Below are 19,472 nucleotides of genomic sequence, written 5' to 3'. Positions count from 1 at the left end.
CCTAGGGAATGCTAGTATGCATAGCCATTTTTTTTTTTTTTTTTACAAGGAAAGCAAAATTTTGCACAGTGGTAGACCTCCACCCAGACCCTGTTTCAGAGATGGTAGGACTTCTTCAAGCTGACCCTGGGGAACAACACCATATTTTTTTTTTTCCCAGGAACATGAAATTTTGCAGTGTTAGACCTTCTGAATCAGGTTTTACACAGCGTGATGCCCCTCCTTCACAGGCAAGAGGGACCTTGGGAATCATGAGCAATGCTAGCATGTACAGCTCTAGTTATTTTTACTAAGGAAAACGTGATTTACCACAGTGGTAGAAATCTACCCAGAACATGTTTTGGGAAAGGCAAACTCCCTACCCTTCACAAAGGGCATTAAAATGAAAGAAAAAAAAAGTTGTCACTGCACATATATGGTTACAGAAACAACTATTAGCCCGTTAGCAATAAACTTTATCATCTTTCCATCCTCATTTTCAAATTATTCCTAAATTCGCGATGTTCATGATTTCTGCCTACATAAACTATTGTTTTGTATTATCCAGACGCATTCTTGTTTGCACATAAACCCCTTTCATTCGAGAATGTAATTTTTTATTAATTCTTCCTCCTAACAGAATCTTAATTTAGCTGTTAAAGTCCAATGGCAGATAAATTCCTAAACGTAATATCTTTCCCCACAAACTTGAAAAATCTCACCTTAACAAAATAAAATCGTCTGGCAGTAGCAACGACCACAACAAAACTTTGTAACCACATCCCGCAGCAGGTGACTCTATAAAACGCCCCTGGAAAAAGAATGATCCTTGTTCCACTCACCGAGCAGGCTTTGGAGTGGGAAAACAATAAATGATAGAGGATGTAGTACTGAAGGGGTTAATCAGAATAATCAGCGACAGAGCAGATAAGCAATGCCAGTCTAATGAAGAATATGCCAAACATGACTGTAATGCCGTATACGTAAGGCATGATTGTTATTACAAGGACTTATACTTAAATATGACTGTAATGCGATAGACGGTAAATGAGGCGCGATAATTATTCCTAAGAGATGCAACTTGAGCTTATTCTTCAGGACACGAATTTAAAGTCATGAATATTTTTGCCAGAAACATGGTGCGATGTAAGAAATATGACTATTGTGGTATGAATGTGGTAAAAAAAAAATTGCAGGCTTAACTCTACGAATTTAGTCATGAACATGTGTTTAACAGGAACATATTCGGTTTTAAACTCTACCACTTATTCTCCCTGTTCGTCCTGGAGAAGAAATGAAGCTTTTATCTTAACTGGAACTCAATTCACCTAAAAGACCAAACACTTTTGGCGGTGTGGCAGACAGGCAATGAAGTGCAGACCTTGAGATGGTTGACGGGAGACAGTAGAGGAGGAGGTCGAAGGAAAGGAGGGGGGCGGGTAGGGTGGAGACGGTGGAAGGATGAGACGAAGGAAGAGGGGAGATTTACCCACTTCAGGCCCAGGAAGTCAATGTCTCTATATACTTGTGAATTTATATAACTATGGGGAGAAATTTCATGATGGATGAGATTAATGGGATTCTATTCTACACTGTTCACTCCGAGAGATTTCTATAAAATTTCAGCGGGCAGAAGAAGCAAAATACAAAAAAACGGTATCGCAGTGTAAAATTTAACCACTTTACTACAATGCTGTCTTATTATTCCTTCCTGCTACCAGACGATTATATAAAAATTACTGGGAGGGTTAAATGAAGTTACAACAAACTACTTGATTCCGTAAAGCTTCCTAATCTGAAAAATACCATGTGGAGACGCAAGAATAACATGACGTCAGCGTACTGAAGTGGTGACGCGGAGAGGGAGGATATGGGGAGAATATGATCAGGGAAAGGGCATAACATAGAAGATGAGAGAGAGAGAGAGAGAGAGAGAGAGAGAGAGAGACTGGCGCCAACTACATCCAAACACTTCAACAACTCAGACCTCCTCCACCCACACAGTCTTCCAGTCAACTTATCCTGACTACTAATCCTTCTGGACAGCTCAATGACACATCCATCCATCACCAATCCTCTACAATTATTCGACTACCCATCTATTCCAACATTCATTCATCCTACCATCGTCCTACACTCAGTTGTTCATCTGTTCCTTCATGCATCCAAATATCTATCACTTTCTACTCATTCATCCATTACCCCTTTTCAACACATTATCAATCCATACATCACCCCCTACTCTCAATCATCCACCCATCACCTCCCCTATCCAACCATCCATCTATCATCCATCTGTCCCAACACTCATCCATCCATCACCCATTTCGACACTCCATCAGTCCATCCATCACCGCCTACTCTCAATCATCCATCCATCACCTCCCCCATGCAGCCATCGATCTGTTCATCCATCCATCATTTGCTCCCTACATTCATACATCCATCAATCTGCCCCTCCAATACCTCATCCAACCATGCTCTCATCTACCCATCCATCACCTGCTACTTCCCATCCATCCTTGTCATCAATCTTTTATCTAGTCAATTTTCCTTCCACAAACCCATTTTATTTAATCATATTTATTTCTGCATCAATCCATGTTTGTTCCATCCGTATTCTCACCGTATCCAACCTCGTTCACACCAGTTCCACCCACTGTCTTGTTATCTCTACCCTTCATCCACACTCCCACCTTCAAAGTCTCTCTCTCTCTCTCTCTCTCTCTCTCTCTCTCTTTCTCCAGGTACTCGTATACCCAATATTTTATATTTCCTTTAGTTACTCCATTGTTTTGTGTGTGTGTGTGTGTGTGTGTGTGTGTGTGTGTGTGTGTGTGTGTGTGTGTGTGTGTGTGTGTGTGTGTGTGTGTGTACTGGAGGAGCTTCATCAATCTCCAAGATCCGGTTCATTTCATAGGTTGGGTAATGACAGGAGCGGGAGATGAGACGTGTGTGTGTCACCTCAAAAAACCACACGCCTCACACAAGCTGCCACAAGTTACACACCGCCCTACACCTTATCCTTACCCAGTACATACTCTGAGATGCTCCTGGCGTGGGTCCGGTGCCCTGTTGTGTAAGTCTGGAAAATATCTGGAACGTGTGTGTGTGGCTCTGATGCAGGACAGAGGGAGGATGGGTGGGGCAGGAGTACAGACAGAGGTGTGTGGGATGGAGTGAGAGGAGAGATAACGGACTGAAGAAGGAAACTCCGAATACGATGATTAATAGTTCATGAACGGGCCAAAAGATGGTTCCACATACCACCACATGAGTACGAATACCCACTATCCGTTATATATGCATGTGATGTGTTATACAGATTGATGCAATTGTCAGCGAAGGTGATATTTAACTTTGCTTTTCCTACCTCAGGACAATTTCTTCAATTTGGTGGGCACAATTCGTAGTGAAGGAATTAAATATGGTCCTAAGTTACTCCTTCAGTACTTTATTTGAATAAAAAATTCGAATAAATTCGTCCAGTCGCTGCATGAATATGAAAAAAAAAAAAAAGATGAACTCATACTGGCATTGATAAGATGATGGGCTTTACAGAAAACATTTAACGCATTTTTCAGCATTTCGGGTCCTCAAGTTGCCTGGAAATTCATTCTGGCGCCTTCAGCATCATCAGAACAAATTGGATGGAGTTCATTCCGACTGCAGTCATCCTCTGAGTCCCTGGGGTCTCTGTAAACTTGATGAAAATTGTCACGCGTTAGTCGGAGTAAAATGAAAACAAAATGTGCCACGAACTCGTGATGTATTATGTACGTCGGGGAATTAGTACTGGGGAGGTAGTACCTTTTCTTGACAACCTATAAATCCTAATGTACAATGCTGTCCTACATCGTGTTAATATAATAGCACTATTGAAAGTGAGCAAAGACTGTGTGGTGTGGTGGCGTGGTGTGGCGGGGATGGGGTGAATGTGAGTGTGGGGGTGGGGCGAGTTTGAAGGGAGGAGTGATTGTGGAGAAAGGATGAATGTGAGGTCAGGGTGAATGTGAGGCGGGTTAAGTGTGTGTGTGTGGGTGGGTGGGTTTGGGAGCAGAGTGAGTGTAGGGCGAGGTGGATGTGACTGTGGGGGTACGAGCGTGAGTTGGAGTAAACAGGACTCGAAAAAATCAATTCCTGGCTGCAGCTGTGTTAACATGGTATTAATAATGACATTGGTTAAACATAAATCGATTATCTTAATTTTGCTAAGCAGTGCATGCGACAACTGTTAAAAAAAAAGTAAAACTGTAGTGAATAAAGCACTTTTCTTCTAATTAAAAAAAAATGAGGCCTGAATCACGAGTTGAAATGATGCCATGTTTTATGTGTACTGGTTCACACCTCCAAGCGACGTCTGGTATATTTCTTTTTCATTTCTCCGACACACACACACACACACACACACACACACACACACACACACACACACACACACACACACACACACAACCACGAACCAGACAATGAATAAACAGATGTACCAACACAAATAACGCAAGACGTGACACCCTCACGTCCTAAAATTTTCCCTAAAAGTAAATAACTCGTGTGTTTGGGTCTTAGACTTTCGTGGCTCTTCTAATCTCGCTAAGTGGATGGGTATGTTTTCCTAATCCTTTTGAACACCAGGATTTACTATATATTCTATTTTTGTAACTACTTGGCGATTTTATTCAGCTCAAGAAGTGACGGGGTAGTCTATATATGACCTCTCCAGGTCGGAAAGTTTATCTAAGCTATATATAATATTCATGAGATGGTAAGGGTAAAAGGAGAAAAATCATCAACTTACTAACTTGGTTAAGACTTCCCTGAAACACTTTTAAATCCTTCAACCAGGTGACGTATTCTGTATTTTACTCTTACTATGGTATATAAATTTCATTCAGTAGAAAGGGGAATATTCGAAGTGGACTTGTTAGACATAGACCTCATGAACCCCTTCGCTGCTAGACATCTTTCTAAATCTGAATAAAATCACCTGGAGGTAACAATAATAAACCTACATAATATAAATTCTAGTTAAGTAAAGGAGTTAGTGTCAAGCCGAAGTGGCCTGAAGCACAAAAGGGATAAAGTTAAGGAGAACGGAAGTACAGTTAAAATTAAGTTTTTGGTTAAGCGGGAACTCTTGTAAACATATGAGAAAAACTTGTGTCCTGTGTATAAGGCAAGGCTTCTGAAGTTGAAAAAGTTATTACACATGGCTCTGACCCCTTGAATCCACAGACACCTATTCATTTATTAATTTAATGTTAAAAGAGATATATACTACAAGTGGGATTAGGAATGGCTGTATTTAAGCATTCCATCTCGATATTTTACCAGTCTAAATAAACCATCAGAGACAGCAAGAAAATAAAGAAAAAGTCGTCCTCAGTTTGAAGGGGTTAACGAGTTCCATCCTCCCCACCCTACCCACTTCCCAACCATCTAATTTACCAGTACACGCCGTTATTCACTGCCAGCATCCTGACACCATCTCCTCTCCCTTACTGTTCCACTATCAACTTCCCTTTCCTTGACTCCCACCCCCACCTACAATCCCAACATGTCTCCCTCCTTTCCTCTCCTCCATTACTATGCCTATTTTTAAGTCTCCCTAACCTCATCTCCTTTCCTTGCCATATTTTACCTCCATATCCATCTCTCACTTCACTCTTCTTTTATTTTCCTCTCTAAAACTTCTTTCTCCCTCACATTAATTTTCTATTTCTCTAACTTCCTTCATCACACCTCTCCCCTCCACCTCACTTTCGCTCTTGCACCCTCTATTCCTCCCACACACTTCTCATCTCTTCCCATTTCTTCCCTCACCTCCACCCCCTCTTTTCTCCCTAAGGCGTCAATGGGCTAATTTAATTTTACACATAACGTCTACTTTCATGGGTTTGGTACAACAAGATAGATTAGAAAAACTTGTAATTAATGTGTGTGTCAAAGCTAGATGTATGAGTGTGAGAGGAAGGAGGCAGCAGCGTGTGTACTTACCTGTGTGTACTGGCGGGGTCAGGACACTCAAGCGGCGGGGGATAAAGGCATCTTCACCTCCTTGTTTTCTCAGTTCTGTCAAGAGATAAAACAATATATATGTTTTACTGGACTATAAACAGTACTTTAACATACCTAAGATATTTTGAATGCTTCATGTGAAACATAACATTCACTACAAAGGAAAGTAATGCCCTAAAACTAATAATGTCTATATTAACTGAAGTAATACCCTCAAATTACTAGTGTCTATATTAACCAAAGTAATGCCCTAAAAATATTAGTGCGGTGTTTATATGAACAAAAATACTCTTAAACTACTAGTGTCTATATTAAGTAATATTCTAAAAATACTAGTGTTTATATTAACCAAAATAATACCCTAAAAATACTAGCATTTCTGTTCATTCATGCTTGGCATTTCTTTCATGGGCTATATGTAGAGTATATCATAACCATCATAACCAGCTTAACAAACAAATGTGCGATGCCAAACGACTCACACCACAGCTTAAAGTGGACCCTCATTTCGCGTGGATCCCTTCGGCTTGATAAAGGTAAAAAATGTAAAACCTAGTTATTTTCCAGATCTATTATTATTTTTAGTAGTGGAACAGTGCCTGTAAGAATAATGTATCAGTGCTGGCTATATGAACAACAAATGCCTCATCAATGAAGTATGTCGTATATTTACAATCACTGCAGCAGTGTGCTTTTTTTATTTATTTTTTTTTTAATAGAACAGAGGAAGGAAAAACAAATGAATAAAAAACAATCCACACACCAGAGTATTGGCGTCCTCCATTCATAAAATATCTGTAACAGTTGGACTTGAACATCTGTTGGTTGAAGTTTGGGGGAAAAAACTCTGGGTAAGCGAATTCCAGAGAGATGCAGTTCCAGGGAATAAATGAATTCTGATAGGCAGAAGTTCTGCAATATGGCTGAGTGACATTCCAGTCATGAGCGCTACCAGATGCCCGCGTAGCACGAGGGAGGGCATGTAGAGGTGGCACAATGAACGCAACTTCGTCTGAGCATTTGCCATAAAATATCTGTAAAATAATGCAAGGGAGGCAACATTCATTCTTAGTAGTAGGAGAGGTAGTTTAGGCTATTTAAAATAGCAGGGTTACTTCTAATTCCAACAGCTTTGCTCTGAATTTTGTCTAGTTTTAATGCATCCTCTCCACATCCATTTCACATGGGTGAGCAATATTCAAGGTGAGTGCGCACATGACTTTTATAAATTATAGCTAACTGGTCGTCAGTGAAGAAGTTACGGACTCTGTACAATAATCCAAGTTTCTTTGAGGAGGTTTTAGTAAGTGATCTGACATGAGAGGTCCAGCTGAGGGCATTGTTAACGGAGACGCCGAGAATTTCAATACTTTTTTGAGATGGGAATATTAGTAGCACTGAAGGTAATATACGAATCTGGCTATAGCTGTCTATTGGTAAATTGGACAGTATATATTTGGTTTTACTAGCATTAAATGAGACATTGATTGTAGATAAGTCTTGATTTATGGAGAAGGCTGTACTGAGTTGGACAGATATTGGACTTTGTAAATGGGTGTTTAAGTGTGAATGAACTGTGAAGTGTTGACTCATCTGCATATGAATGCATACATGAAATTCTTCCGTAAACACAATATGCAATATTTAAATGAGTCTTTACCATGAACACACGACCATAGAATATACTGGATGTCTTAATATTAACAATGCTGCAAGTGATGTAATCTAAAATTACAGTCAACCACTTCACTCCGATGGCGTATTTCACATACATACTATTGTTGTTAGTACCAAACGATTTTATGTGATTTAGGAGAGACATTTGGTACCAAAGGAGTAAGCTGTAGTCTTCATTAGTCTCTTTACTAACTGCAGGTCTGTCCTAACCTGAATATAATCATTTGGTGGTAAGAAGAATAAAATATCTAACCACGTCATCGGACTGAGTGGGTTAATGAAGGATAGCAACGCTAGGTTCATATTTCGCAGCTCTGGTCCGCTCCTTATGACATCAAGATTGGCAGTTTAGCTAATTCCAAACAAATGATATCGAGTAATGAGAGGCAAGGGAAGAAGGGGTTGTGGAAACTGTATTTAAATGCAGAGAGATGAGTAAACTGCCTGTTAATAGTGAAGGAATATACCTTAGTGTAATATTTTTGTCGTGTCAGGACAGGGGTATAAGTGGGGTTGAAGTGTATAAAACACACTGAGGAGAAAGAGAATATTTTTTCCTGCAATAGGTCAACACAAGATGAACACTAATCTTGATGAATGATGGATGACGTGTAATGGGCGACGACGACGACGACGACGATAATGAAGCCAACAAGTTTGCAAATGATCTTTTGTTCTACTGTGAGGATCCATGAAGGAGGGGCGTCTGTCTCAAGGTGGTAAATGGAAAGATACTGTTTAGAAAGGAGAAAGGTTTCTCTCCCGTCTTTCCTTACGCAGACATCAGTTTATCGGAAAAAATATATATAAAATAAGTGTTAACTGCTATGCCTCTTCTTCAGAGCTGGCTGACATTCCTTCTAGGTCAGCGAATGAAAACTGTTCAAAGAGGGTAGCTTCATGCTTTCGACGAGAATGCAGTGCACATTAGATTGCTGTTTAAGTTACACTGTGCATACAACACCATCCTACTTATGTTCCGGGCTGTCATTTATCACCAAACACTGAATCATGTCGGATCCTGTGACATTATGCTAATTAATTGTTAGGGGATATGGAAGGGAACTAATAATGGGTATAGAGGTAGGATGAAATACACTGTACACATATTGTATAAATGTGTTTATGTGGTTTTTCAAAATCAACTGTACATAATACGCATAGAATAAAATGATATAATTTACACCATCGTTCATAATCTGGAACTCAGCTGTTCTGGTCTGCCTGGCAGTGTGTTACAACCAGCGTACATACTTGCATCTGTCACTGTTTACAATATCAGCATATTAATCGTTTCACTTCGATGATGTATAATGTTTTTTTTATCATTTCTATTTGCAGAATATTTTCCTTACCTTAGAAGAGCAGTCAAGGTGTTAATGAAGGATTTATCAGATACTTCTACATCGAAACGCCTTTCTTGAATATAGTCAGCTTAAGGTTACAAGTGTAAATTAAAAATTATATCCTTCGTTGAAGAGACGAATCAAAGGTGCCAAAGTTTAATACAAAATAATACTATAGCCTAGAATCACCCCCACCAAATCTCCATATCAACCTCTCTCCTGAGAGGCTGTTAATCCATTCACCCCGAGGTGGTACTGCTCCGACATGTTCCCCCAGCCAAGTCGGCAGGTATAGTCCCTGCCTAGGCATATCATGTAAGCCCAGGGTCTACCTGAGTTGAGCAACACTAGTGCAGGGGCTCGAACCAAGGTGCTATGGCGTAGTGGACAGTTGCCTTACCACAGCGATAAAATCGCCTGGGGTCAGCAAGATTACAATGGAAAGTCCGTCCTCTCGCTGATGCAGTTTAGTCAGGCGGTCGGTTTTACCCTGGCATTACAATGACCCCAGTAATATGCTAACCACAGTATACCGACAGTAAATGGAGGAAGAGAAATACAAAGGTACAAACACACACACATGGAGAGGGAGACGGAAAAGAGTAAGAGATGCATGAGAGGAAGGGGTGGAGGCAGGAATGTGAGGACTGGGGAGTGTCAGTGTAGGAAGAACAAGGGGATGGGAGGAAGGTGAAGAGAGGGAAGGATCAGGGTGTGAGGGAGCTGGGGGAAGGTTGGGGGAAGAGGAGGGGAAGGGAGATGGGGGCGGGATGGAATGGGTGGAGTTGGCCTCGTTACCACAAACTCCATCACCGCCTCAACCCATCTTCTCATTGCTAACTTCCTCCTTCTTTTCTTCATCTCTTCCTTCCTCCCTTCCTCACCACCTTTCCTGCTCTTCCTTGTGTGCTTTCCATCACTAGGCCCATCCCTGTGTCCTCCCTTCTTTTGCTGTGTCCTTCATTCCCTGTGTCCTTCCTTTTTTCCTTCTCTGTGTCCTTCCTTCCTTCCCTGTATACTTCCTTTTTCCTTCCCTGTCCTTCCTTCCTTCCCTGTATACTTCCTTTTTTCCTTCTCTGTCCTTCCTTCCTTCCCTGTATCCTTCCTTTTTTCCTGCCCTGTCCTTCTTTCCTTCCTTCCTTGAATCCTTGCTTTTTTCTTTCCCTGTGTCCGTTCTCTCCACCTTCTGTCCATTCTCACTCTCTGTGTCCGTCCTTGTGTCCTTTCCTTTCTGTATCTTTCCATGTGTCCTTCCTTGTGTCCTTCCTTGTATTCTTTTCTGTATACAGTAGTTTCTCGCATGCTTCCTTGTGTTCATTCCCGTATCCTTACCATCTTCCCTTCCTGCCCACATCTGTTTTATTTTCCTCTCTTGTTTGCTCTCTCTCTCTCTCTCTCTCTCTCTCTCTCTCTCTCTCTCTCTCTGTTGAAACAATATATTGTAATGTCAAGCATGAGGAAGTCAGAGGAGGAAGGAGATGGAGGAACAACGGAATCATCCAGAGTAGAGGCAGAAACAAAAGTATGAAGAAAAATATATGTTTCAACAAAGGTGGAAACAGCAACAGAGCCATCTGAGTGGAAAAGAGTGCGGTGGAAGTATATTTGTTAGAGATGTTTATGACAAGTCTTCAGAAAGAAGAAAATGTCTTTGTTCTGTTCTGTTCATTCTCCTTGAACCAGATGAAGTTCTTCGCAAAACGAAGAACATTTTTTTAGCAGTTTTGAAAAGATACAGCTTGAATTAGGAACAGGTTGGCGAAGGCACATTTGAAAGGCAATGTCCGTGCTACAGACAACAGCAAAACAAGTGTGGTTTAACTTGTGGGTTCACTAAGGCGTACTGGCAATAGCGGAAACGTAAGAAAAACAGGTCTATGCTTCCGTCCTTGAAAGAATAATTTCCGTGACGCGTACAGCACACTGGCAAGGATCTATACAGTACTACAGAAGCGGCTGTTCGCCTTACCTGTGTACGTATATGCAAGTCCAGAATTTTCTCCGCTCTCACCCTCCTCTTCCCCAAATCCCATTCCCTTACGTCCTTTACCGCAAGAATATCTGATCACCGCCATTGCCCCACACTTAACCTGCTCTCCCGCCTCCTTTCTACCCACTCGGCCTTCACTGGATATATTTGCATCCCATTCTCTCGTTCTTTGTGTTCATCTCTGGCCGGCTGAGCGTGGTAATGAGCCGGATTATCTCTGCACTGTTCTTACTTTCACCTTTTTCTCTTATGCCTACTATCTTCTCTCTCTCTCTCTCTCTCTCTCTCTCTCTCTCTCTCTCCCCGTGACCAATTTTCTAAAGCAAATTACTTCTTCCAGATTTCGCTCTGATTTTCGTGTACTTTCTTCTTGATATTTCCCTTCCTCTTCCAACCTTCACCTAATAACAGTCTCCCTCTCTCTCTCTCTCTCTCTCTCTCTCTCTCTCTCTCTCTCTCTCTCGTACTCTGCCAGCCACTCACCTACAGTTTCTCTCCCACGCGTCTTACCAAGCCTCTTTTTCTTCTGTAAAACTTGTTCTCAACTTTCATTATTCCCTCCTTTCTCATTATTTGCTTCGCCCATCTCGAGACGAAGATGACTTTTTTTTCTGATTATAACCGGCTTTCACTCTGACTTTATTAAGAAAGGAAAGGAGGAGGAGGAGGAGGAGGAGGAGGACGAGGACGAGGACGAGGACGAGGAAGAGGAAGAGGAGAAAGGAAAAAGAAAAATGTAGAGATGGGAAATAAAAGTAAGAAGAAAAAGAAGGCAGAGGAAGATGAAAATTAAGAATCTGGGATTCGTGAAGAATAGCTAAAGAAAGGAAGACGCAGAGAAGTCGATATGGTAAGGGGTAGACAAGGCTGGGGACAGAAAGAAGGGCGAAGATTGAAGGATGAGAGTGTGAGGAGAGGACATAAGAGAGGAAAGAAGGAAATGGAGAAGGGGGGAACTTTGAGGGAGAGACAAGAAAGCGAAGAGTCATGTGAAGGAAAATAGCTAAGAGGGAAACTTGAGTGACAGGAGAGAAGTTATGAAATGAGAAAAGGGAAAGATGATGAAAAGGAGGAAAAACAGGGATGGGAAGAAGTAGGCGGAGGGAAGGAGAATGATGAGGAAGAGATCAAAACGGAAAAGGATGGAATCGAAAAAACTGGTGAGAAAGAAACATAGATGATAGAGAAAAAAATGATAGATGCAAGGAAGTTAATGGAGGATAAGGGAACATGCTGAACTGACACGAATAAGAGGAGGGAAGGAAGAAAAGGTACGAGAGTGGGTGAGGAGATAGGGATGACAAAATTCTTCACTTTGAATAAATTTACTCTTCCTACAGTGTGTCAATCATTCTATAAGCTGACTAATGACCACACACACACACACACACACACACACACACACACACACACACACACAAGCAAACAATAAAACGGTAAAGAGTCGTAACCTTCTCGACATACTGTTCAAGAGCAAATAAGCGCCTTGCAAAATAAAGGTAGTGAATTTTATGATCGTATTATATTTTTACTTCCATCACTCAGTATCTGGCGAGGGGTGGAAGGCGGTAGGACAGGAGGATGAAGAAGGGGGGAGGGGGGAGGAATGAGTTGAGGTGAGACGAAGGAAAGGGAAAGGAACAGAAGACGAGAGATTGGGGGTTTAGAGAAGGAGGGGTGTGGGAAGGGGAAGGGGGAAATGGTGTGCATTGGGAGGTGTTGAAAAATGGGGGGTCATGGGATGAGGAGGGTGTGTAGGACGAGATGGGGAATGGAAGACGTGAGGGCGGGAGGGAGTGAAGGAGGGGAAGAGGGAAGTGATGAGTAGGTGAATGTGGTAAACAGAGTGAGGGAGGGGAGGAAGAAAGAAAGGGTGAGTGGAAGATGATGAGGAATGTGAGACTGTGGGGAGGAGAAGTTGAGAGGAACAAGGTGAGAGAGGGAGGGTGGGAGGCGATAGAGATGAGGAGTGGGCGGGGAGAGGTAACTGTCGGGGAGCAATGTGAAAAGAGAAGAGTAAGCAAGGAAGCTGATGAGGTGATGAGTAAGTGTATGAAGATGGAGACGGGGAGGGGAGGGGTAGAGAAGGGGCAGGGATAGGGTGATATGGAGGTATGGTAAGAGGCAAAATGGAGACAGCGAGGTGGTACGTGAAGGATAAACTAATATGGTGATAGGGAGGGGGAAGTAGTGGTATAGTAGGAGTTAGTGACGAGTATGAAGTGATCGAGTGATGGGCAGAATGGGAGAAGGAGGAGACGTAAGGACGGAGAGAAGGAGAACTGAGGAGATAGAAGAGGAAGAGAGATGGAAGACTATGTGATGTTACAGGTGATGGGGGTGAACAGTGATGGTGACAGGTAGTACAAGACTAGAGTGAGGATGGCATGCATAAGGGTGGGGAAGTGAATCAGACTGCAAAGGACTTACCGGTATATATAGCAGAGGTCTATCTATCTATCTATCTATTGCCAGACGTCTCAATCCCGTTCGGGGTGGCCACAAACAAATAACCTCCACGTCGCCCTGTCCCCCTCCATTTCACTGCCCCGCTCCCAACTCACACCCCCCTCTCTCATATACGTCTCCACCCCATTCCTCCATCTCATCCTCGGCCTCCCCCTCCCTCTCCCCCCCTGCCACCTCACTCACATACACTCTCTTCGTCAGTTTTTCACCCTCCATCCTCTCCACATGGCCAAACCACCTCAGTGTATTCCTCCTAACGCTTCCTATCACATCCACATCCACACCACAACGCTCCTTTATATTCTCATTTGTCAGTCTGTCTCTCCATGAGACTCCACAGTCTCCTCTTAAATAACTCATTTCCACTGCTCTCACTCTTGACTTGTGCCCTTCCAACAACGTCCAAGCTTCACTTCCATACGTTAGAGTTGGTATCACAATACTGTCATGTAGCAGCTTTTTCACTTCCATGCTCACTTCCCTGCTTCATATCACTGCTTTCAAGGAACCAGCAACGTTTCTTCCCTGTTGTACCCTTTCAAGCACTTCACCCTCCAAACCTCCGTCTTTACTCATCGCACTACCCAAGTACTTAAACGTACTCACATTTTCCAATTCCTCACCATCCAACCTCGCTGTTCATTCACTGACTTCACCCCTCTCAAAGACCATCACTTTACTCTTTTCTACATTCACCTTTAGATTCCGTTTCTTACACACTCTCCCAAACTTATCCACCAAGCCTTCCAGCTCCCCTTCGTCTTCACTCAACAACACAGTATCATCTGCAAACAACAGTACAGGGAGTTTCCAAACACTACCCTCTCTCATCAGGGCCACTCCAACATCCTATACCCTACCTTGTATCTCTTTTATTACCCCATCCATGTACAGATTGAACAACCATGGAGACATGACACATCACTGTTTCAACCCAACCTTCAAAGAGAAAAATTCACTCAGTTCACCATCCACACGCAATGCAGCCTTAGCACCATCATACATACTCTTCACAGCATTCAACAACTTCCCATCTACTCCATATATTCTTAATACTTTCCACAATCCTTGTCTATCCACCCTGTCATATGTTTTCTCCAAATCCATGAAAGCCCCATACAACATCTTTCCCTTCTCTAGAAACTTTTCCATTAAAGATCTAAGAATGAATATCCGATCTACACAACCTCTTCCCTTCCTAAAGCCTCCATGTTCTTCTCCAACTAATTCCTCTGTTGACAGAAAATAGGGAAAAGGAGGACTTGGACTGAAAGCTTGGTTAGAATCAGATGGGTAAGAAGTAAGGTTTAGGAAGGGAATGGGAATGTAAGACAGAATCAGGAAAGGCAGAAGAAGAGATTAGGGTGAAGGTGGAAGAAAAGACTGTAGGATGGGATGAAGGAAGGGAAGGGAGGAGGAAGGGAGAAATGAGTAAATATAAGAGGGAAGCGAGAGAAAAGCATCGTTGAGAGGAAAAGAAGACAGAATTAAGACAGGGGAAAGAGAAACGGTAACAAGGTTGAGAGTGAAAGAGGAGAGAGGTAAGACTGAAAGGGAACCAAGGCTGGGAGGGAAGGGAATGAAGAGGACGATGGGAGAGAATAGGGAATGATGAGGACGAGGGGAGGGAATAGAGAGAGGCAGGAGACGGAGGAGAAGGAATGAAGAGAAGGAGGGGAGCCAAAGAGGTGAGGAGGTACACAGTTCGCGGAGGGATAAAATGTGGGGGGAAAGATTGTGGGTGAAAATGAGATAATATGGGAGGAGGGATGTGTTGATGGACAGAAGATGTGGAATGAAGTAGTACCGGTATACAAGGCAAGACGGACTGGGATGAACGGGGTGACGCGGAAAGAAACATGGGGATAAGAGCCGTATTCCTGATGCCACAGGAGATTTCGTAACATCTGTTTCTCAGCGATTTATTCTGCATATTATATAATCCTTTTTATTCCCTTGTAGATTACCGAGGCAAACTACGCCGATACTATAAAAATATGTATAACATTACAGAGAACATGAGAATTAAGGTATAATGTGCATAACGAATCGGTAAGAAAGATGCACGATGAAGTCATGTAAGCCACCTAAAATATGACCCTGAGTGTGCTGAAAGGAAAGCAACTTTGAAAGAAAAGTTAGAAAGGAGAACGAAATGGAAAAAATAAAGGAAATGTGTGGAAGGTGAAAAACTGTATAGAATCATGAGAAGATGATAAAGAAAAAGTGAAGGGGAGGCATGAGAAGGCTGCAGAGAAAAGGGAAAGAAGTATATATGGTTGTAGGTTCAATGAAGAAAGATAAGGTTAAATAAAGAATATCTGCTTGTAGATAGGAAAGGTAACGAAGGAACGGAAAGAGTGAATCTTAAAGGAAGATGAATGGGAAATCTAGGAGGGAGGGAGAGAAGGAACTGAAAGACTAAAAATAAAATGAGGAAAGAAAGAAATTAACGAGGTGCAGACATGAAAGGATGAGTGGTAAAGAAGAAATAACAGGAGGAAAGGACGATTAAAGAAGTGGAAAGAAAATAAACGGGGACGATCAAGCCTACCTATCTATCTATCTATAGCCCGACGCCCTAATCCTGCAAAGAGTGGCCGCAGCCAAACGCCTCCAAGTCGCTCTGTCACCCACCATTTGACTACCCTCCCCCCAACTCACCCCCCCCCTCCCTCATATACCTCTCAACTCCATCCCTCCACCTCATCCTCGGTCTACCCCTCCCTCTCCTTTCCTCCACCTCACCTACATACACCCTCTTAGTCAGTCTTTCATTCTCCATTCTCTCCACATGTCCAGACCACCTCAGAGTATTTCTCCTATTCTTCTCAACCACATCCACATCCACCCCACAACGTTCCTTCACTTCTTTATTCGTCAACCTGTCCCTTCTTGTCACTCCACATGCTCCTCTCAGGCAACTCATTTTCACTGCTCTCACTCTTGACTTGTTCCCCTCTTGCAAGGTCCACGCCTCGCTTCCATACGTCAGGTAGGGATCACAATACTATCATGCAGTGATTTCTTAACTTCCATACTCACCTCCCTATTTCTCATCACTGCTTTCAGTGAACCAACAACCTTCCTTCCCTGCTGTACCCTTTCACGCGCTTCATCCCCCAAAGTTCCATCCTTACTCATCACACTACCCAAGACTTGAATGCACTCACACTCTCCATATCCTCACCATCCAACCTCACTGTACATTCTGCGACTTCATTCCTCTCAAACACCATAACTTTACTTTTGTTTACATTACCTTTCAGCTTCCTCCTCCTACACACTGTCCCAAAATCATTCACCAAACCTTGCAACTCCCATTCATCTTCACACAACAATACTGTATCATCAGCAAACAGCAACACCGAAATCTTCCAAATCTCATTCTCATTCATTAGAGCAACCCCCACATCCACTGCCCTACCCTGCACCTCCTTTACAACCCCATCCATGTATATATTAAATAGCCATGGAGACATCACACAACCCTCTTTCAGTCCCACACTGAGATCAAAGAACTCACTCAGCTCACCATCCAATCGCACCGTAGCCCTAGCTCCTTCGTACATACTCTTCACAGCATTCAACAATTTCTCATCCACTCCATATATTCTTAATACCTTCCACATACCTTGCCTATCTATTCTGTCATAAGCTTTCTCCAAGTCCATGAAGGCAGCATGCACTTTCTTCCCCTTCTCTAGATACTTCTCCACTAAACATCTTAGAACAAATATCTAATCTACACACCCTTTTCCCTTCCTAAATCCCCCTTGTTCTTCTCCAACTAGCTCCTCTGTCATATGCCTAACCCTATCAATGAGTATTCTACCAAATATTTTACCAGTCACACTAAGAAGGTAAATACCCCTATGGTTACCACATACTTCTCTCTCCCCTTTTCCTTTATATAAAGGAACAATTATACCTGATTTCCAGTCCTCTGGAACCCTTCCCTCTTCCCAAGCCAATCTTAACAACTTCCATATCCACTCCACAACAATCTCACCCCCATACCTCAGCATTTCACCACACACTCCATCAATTCCTGGGGCCTTCCCCAACTTGATCTTCTTCACTGCTTGCACTACTTCCGTCCTACTGATCTCTTCCTTCCTCCTCTCATCTCTTCTTCTCCCAGCCATTCCCCAACCACTTATACTCGCACTGCTGTCACTCTCTACATTCAACAAATCCTCGAAGTGCTCCTTCTATCTCCTCAATTTCTCTCTCGTCTCCACCAACAATCTATTATTCCTATCTTTCACTCCCCTACTATTTCCCCTTTCACACTGCCTTACTTTCTTTACCTCCTTCCAAAACAATTTCTTACTCTCCCTCCATTTCACACTCAGATTCCTCCCAAACTCTTCATCCACTTTCTTCTTATTCTCCTTCACCAGTCTCTTCACCTCCCTTCTCCTACTCACATATACCTCTCTCTTCTCTCTCTCATTTTCTCCCCTACCTCTACTCGCTAACCATTCACTATATGCCTTCTCCTTTTGTTCCACAGCTCGTTTCACCTCATCATTCCACCATGCTGTCCCTTGCACACCCTTGCATCTCCTCCTCACTCCACAAACCACCTCACACGCTGCGCCTATCTCTTCTGTAAATATCTTACATACGTTTTCCACCCCTTCCATCTGCTCTAGCTTATACCTTCCCAATCTTTCTTCCACTATGCTCTTATACTCTGCCATTTTCTCACTATCTTGCAAATTCTCCACTCTTCTCACAGGAACTGTTTCCTCCTGTCTTCCCCTTCGTCTCCTCAACCATTTTCTTTGCAGCTTTACCTTGGCCATCACTAAGTTATGGTCCGAGACTCCATTCCCCCACCCTCTCCACACTCTTGCATCCAACACTTGTCTTCTCATTCGCTCATCCACACACACGTAGTCTATCATTGCCTTTCGTTCAACAAGTTCACCATCCATCCTCCTCATTACTCTCCATGTATACCGGTGGATCATCTTATGTCGAAAGTAGGTGTTGGCTATTGCCAACCCCTTACCAGCACAGATGTCCACCAAAGCACTAAGAAAGGGAATTTGGAAGTAAAGGTACGTGTACAAGGAAAGGGGACTGAAATGAACTAGGTACAGACTTTATGATTAGGTAAGGATTTTTTGTCAGAGAAGGAATGATAAAAGAAATAACTGGGAAGGAAAAGACGGAACAGTAGAAAGGGAATGAGACTTACGGGGGGAAATAAAATAGCTGCTAAAAGACTCTACAGGACCCAGAAACCTGCTGCTGTTTGTTGACCTGTGACTGGAAGCAGGAGGAGGGAAAAATGTAAGTTAGCTCACTTGTGATCGTGTCTGTTCTCGTACTTTATTCCAGCTACCGCCCGACTACTTTATGCAGCTCAGAATAAGTCCTCAGAGAGAGCCTGAGAGTATTAATACTGGTACCATGAACCCTCCTATCGTCAAGGCAAATCTGTTATTATGCTACCACACGATTTTATTCAGCTGAGAGTGGGTTACCGAAGCCTGCGAGTGTCAGGGAGGAGTGTGGGGGGTGAGGGGAATATGGAAAGAAGAGGGTGGATTAGGGTAGGGTACTGAAAGGTTGTGAGGGAAGGTTTACTGCTGAGAAGATGAAAATAGGGCTGCAGGAGGTATTTCAGGAGGTTTATTGATATGAAGGCAGGGAACTGTCCGATTTTCCTCACACATTCATAAGAGTAAAAACAGATACCTCCACAAAAGTCCATCCTTGCCATCGATTAATCAGAATAAGCTGGTATGCAAGGATTAAAGAACTTCATTTTTTTTTTTTTTAAGATAGTGCTCAGAACATTAAATTTTTTTCGTCATAAAGCTGCAATTCGAAAGCAACTCACTATTCCTATCCTGTATCTACATCAGGCTTATGTAAATGACGATGGGTCAAAGTATTTTTGTAAATTATTTTCCTTCTTATTCATGGCCACCGGGTTACAGCAGCGTAAAGTACATCACATACTCAACAACAGA

The sequence above is a fragment of the Coenobita brevimanus genome, chromosome 63, assembly GCF_032717465.1.
Source record: "Coenobita brevimanus isolate Jiangsu-jjx chromosome 63, ASM3271746v2, whole genome shotgun sequence".
In the NCBI taxonomy this organism is placed as follows: Eukaryota; Metazoa; Arthropoda; class Malacostraca; order Decapoda; family Coenobitidae; genus Coenobita; species Coenobita brevimanus.
This window is presented reverse-complemented; position numbering follows the sequence as displayed.